General features: G+C 29.4%; 1 protein-coding gene across 1 annotated transcript in view; it reads right to left on the reverse strand.

Moving 5' to 3' along the window:
* Positions 1 to 4,978, reverse strand: part of shams (glucoside xylosyltransferase 1 shams) — a 53,706-nt gene that overhangs the window by 4,575 nt on the left and 44,153 nt on the right. The gene's annotated exons all lie outside the window — the stretch shown is intronic.

Consider the following 4,978-nt stretch of genomic DNA (forward strand, 5'->3'; position numbering starts at 1 on the left):
TTATTTATATAAGTAGATACGAGTATAATATCAAAAGTATACATTAATATTTGGTTTCTTATATTGATTGTACTATTTAGGTTTTATTGATGATAACCCTGACGAAAATGTGTGGTGGCATCATTCATCAGTACACATTTAAGTTGTGCGTCCAAATTTCACAATAAAAGAGAATTTATATGCCATGAATGGATAACGTAATCGTTATTGATTTATTGATTGTATCACTGGTTTCATCCATAACAATGACACTGAATTGAAGTGTTCGACGTAGTAATCAATCTTTTCGTTCATCAGAATTAAGAAACTAAATTTTTGCTCCAGAGATGTCGTAGTTTCGTTTCAGACAGAAGATCATTATTCTTTTCCAGCCATTCAGAGCTGCTCATAGCTAATCTAATAAACGTGATGACAGTTGAGCTAATCTTTTCAAAAACATTCTTCAAATTGTCAGGGTTAACAGGTTAATTTTTGGTTTCTATTTATTTAGCATACAAGTGGATAATATTTTGAACATCTTTGCTCATCATCATGAAATGAGGAAAAAAAAGACGATGTAAAGGAAGTTATATAAAATCATTAAAAAGCGACAAGTAAACATATCAAACCATGCATTGAAAGATAAAGTAAAACAATTATTTAATATAAATCTAAAAAATTTGAATTATCTTTACGATGGGAGATGCCAACTAGAGGTCGCATTAACAAAAAGTGCTGTGTATACCATAAACTCTGATATTGCTGCAGATGTTAACTTGACAGATTATCTAATGAATAAAATGGTTTTTGTCTTTTATTCATCTATTTTTGGGACTAACATTTCATTGAACCGTCCTCTCGTCCCTTTTAGACTGAAATCATGTTATACAAGTACTTCCTACTTGAGAAAACGTTTGTACAAATCACCCTTAACATCAACGCATATTTGGAACTACTCAACATTAAAAAAAACATACCCAAAAAAGCCTTAAGGCTTTTAGTTTTTTGTTTCGAGCGAAAGGTTGTTTAAATACGGAATATTAACCGGGACTCTCGAGGTTGCTTCTTAGTATTTTAATGACGAAAGGGGAATTTGCTTCTTCTGTAAATGTTCAAAAGAGACAACCGATCATATTTTGTGGGAATGTAAATCTTTATCTAAAATTCATGTGGACGTTATTGAAATGGTTAGTACATTATTCAATAAACAACTGGGTAAAGAAAATTCCCTCTTTACTTCGAATAATGAGAGAGTTGATGCAATTATTATTAAAACGCATTATCTAGTCTATAAATTACGGACAGTAAAAGAAGACAACCTCGATGGAATTTTCCATTTTGCTAATCTCCAAAGGAATGTTTTATTGAAGATTTGCACTCTTTTTTTTTTTTTTAGTTCATCGTCTAATTTTTGTTATTTCTAAATTATTTATTTTAAATACTCTTGATTGTGCCATATTTTATAATGGTCTTTTTAATTTTCGTCTACATTTTTAACGAATTATTTTTCGAGTATATTGTGTTATATTATAATAACATTGTAAATGTTTAAATAAAGGCCAATAGATAATTTATACATATATATATAATTCTAAAAAATAACTTCAAAGATAAATGAGATTAGCTTGATCCTGTAGGGAAAAGAAGAAGTAGGATAACATATATTGAAATACAATAAATAAGAGAGAAAATATTAATAAAGAGTAACTGCTGAGGTGCTAATTAAATTAAATTATTTTATTTTATGTATTTAATTTTTATGTGAATACTAGCTAACGATTATCCGGCGTTGCTCGGGCTAAGGAGGGAGAGGGAAATCACATTGAAAAGGGTCAAATTAACTAAGAAAACTAAAAAATATTTAGAAAATACTTCTATATACTAAAAATTATCATATGAATGTTTTGTTGTTTTCGAAAAAGATCTTGATAACTCTAATTCTATTTCTCTTGGATTTTTCTGATTAAATCAATCCGGTTAAGTAAGGTAATTTACAACATTTTATCATAGCAAAAATACTCTTATTACTCTTGTAACCTTAGTATTATTATGAATATAAAAAATGTGTTATAAACTTCAAATAACATACCAACCTAGTTGCATTTAAAAAGTTGTCTAGATGAGAAGTCCATTTTCTATTTACTTCAAAAAATTCCGATATCGAAATTCGTGAAGTAAGTCAAAAAAACCTTTTTGCACTAATTTTGAAAAGAAACAGTTAATACTATCTATTGGAATTTGGAAAGAAACACAAACCTACCAAATTTTTGTTTTACTTTCAAAAACAAAAATGTTATGAAGAATAATGTTGTCGAAAAAATAGCCCTCGATAGCTGGTTCATTTTTGCAAATATTGCAAAAATTATCTAACAAAATTTTCCGGAAATTGAAAATATTGATTGACACAGTTAGAATCTCAAATTTTATGTCGAAAATGTATTATTTTGTGGCATTTCCTTTAAAAATATTGAAAATTGACGTATGATGAAAAAAGGGGGGGAAAAGAGAGAAAAAATGAAAAAAAATTGAAAAACTATTCAAAATATACTTCCGTTACACATCAATTTTTATTTCGTAAATTTATATGCAAACCAATCTCCATACAAATTTCTACAAACTTTATTTTATTTAATAATCCCATATTCCATTGGAAGTTCATTTTTTTTGCATCTGAAATAAACAAAATTGCAATTTTCACCGATTTCTTTTTTTTTTACCCATAACTTTTTTGATTTTTAATAAATTTAGAAAAACATAGTTGTTCGTATAGTTGGTGTTTTAAACGCCAATCTCTTTTTGATAAATAATTCAGACCCCTATTTAGTCTCCATGAGCTACAAAAAAACGGTTATTGGGTTTTGGGCATAGCATAGCCCCCATTATATGACCCCCAAAAATCGGCATCCTCGTCTTAGCTCGCCCGAGCTCAAAAGATGGATCCATGCAAAATTACAACCCCTAGGTTCAACGGTGTTGGAACGTATAAAGAATACACACACACAATCTCTCTTTTATATATATAAATTCATAGGAAAGGTATTTGATGACATTGAACATAATGCGATTAGTTATTTTCACTTCGTGTGGGGAGCAAAGACATATTATCTTCTTTGTTGAATCAGCTAAAAGTTGAAAGTAATATGATAAAAAAGTTGGTATAAAATTACTTAAAGGTAGTTAAAGTGTAAATAAATAGAAAGCGAGGTAAAAATAAAAATAGAAACTCATAATATTTATATATATTTAAGCTAAAGAAAAAAAAATTATACCCTAATCTTAATTATGAACTAGTGAGAGATAAATAATTTCGGTGTATAGGTAATCCTTGATAGAGAAGCTAGTGAGACGGAGAAAATTGAGATATAAATTGAAAATACAAATGTGTTAGGGTAGAGTTCGAAAAGAATAATTCTTTGAACGATATTGAATGTAAACTAGTGAAAGAACATTATTTGAATATTATGTCACTTTATCCCAAAACTCCTCAAATTTAGACCGTTTTTTAATATAACTTACGGCAGGTACTAGTTATTATAAACCGGGGAAGATGAGGGCTACACCTATAAAGGAAAGTTTAACAATTAAGTCTAAACAATGGATTGAGGAAGGAATTATTATAAGTAATATGTATAAGTGAATGGGGATCAATATTGGATCCTGCAAAAATGAAGAGATAACTTTAAAGTGACTACGGATGATTGAGATCTGGATAATATGAGTAGATCTCATACCGATCACATTCAATATAATTATTAACAGATCCGAAAATGGTGAAGCAATATACTTCATTTCAGTGGATATCGCTGGGCATACTTTGTTGTTCCTGTTAATTAATAGGAAAAAAATATGTTAAAATTTTTTTACCCTATTGTCACTTATACACTCCTTCAGATATATTATGACCCATAATGACTGTGGAACTTTTATACACTTAATTCGAAAAATATATGGTCAATAAGTAAACCGGGGTTTATTCTTTGATGAAAATCTCTTCTTTGAATGTATGTGTAAGCAAATACAAAGTACATTTGGAAAAAAAAAAATCTCCAAGTACTGAAAAGACTCATTTCAAAGGAAAGGCCAGAAAAACAAATTCAATCACGCCTTTTGGTAAGTTATTTAGGACAAGAAAAAGGGGATGGCTTCGGCTTATAAATTAATAGATGTTGCTCAACAATTAAAACCGTTCCTTTTACAACAGGGGTCTCCAAACCTCTTTGTGCAACGAAATTTATCGGTGAATATGTAGAATGGTAATGGACTAAAATAAGTGTTTAAATAATTAAATGCAAAGTTAATGGTGTAATTTTTATTAGACACTACGAACTTTTTGAAATAAGGCATTATAAGATACGTAAGCTTCAAAGTTTACTATTGGAACCATGCTTTTTTATCAGTCTAGTCTAGTCCAGTCTTACAACTTTCAATCTTTGGGATCGGTTCTTCGGACCAAACCTTAACTTTGTGTCCTTGAATTTTTTTATAAAAATATCGATGGTTTATTCAGCCAAATAAGAGATATTATATATGCATTAAAATTATTGTATATACCTTGCAATCATATTTGATTTTCTTTATATTACAGTATATTACGAACATATTATTTTGTTACTTAGTTATATATTTTATTAAAACAATTAAAGGAGGAAAAAACACCTTCATTGACGTCACGAGGGATCAATTTTACCTTCTTTTAGGACTGACAAGTGGGGCATAACTGTACTGAATGGGACCGGTACTGGACTGCAATCCTCGGTTCTAAATAAGGACTAACACAACACAACAAAACATGTTGAATCTGTCATGTTCATAGACCTTGTGGCCTCAGATGGCCAGGTAATTCCCCATCTAGAATATGATTATCCTTTCTAGACATGAGATATGCCTTCAAATTGTGTGATTCCTTGTTGCCACATTGATAAAACATCTAGTTAAAAGGTCAGTAATAATAAAATAAGAACATCTTAATATAAATTCATTTTAAACATGAAGATTTTGA

The sequence above is a fragment of the Lepeophtheirus salmonis genome, chromosome 12 (assembly GCF_016086655.4).
Source record: "Lepeophtheirus salmonis chromosome 12, UVic_Lsal_1.4, whole genome shotgun sequence".
In the NCBI taxonomy this organism is placed as follows: Eukaryota; Metazoa; Arthropoda; class Copepoda; order Siphonostomatoida; family Caligidae; genus Lepeophtheirus; species Lepeophtheirus salmonis.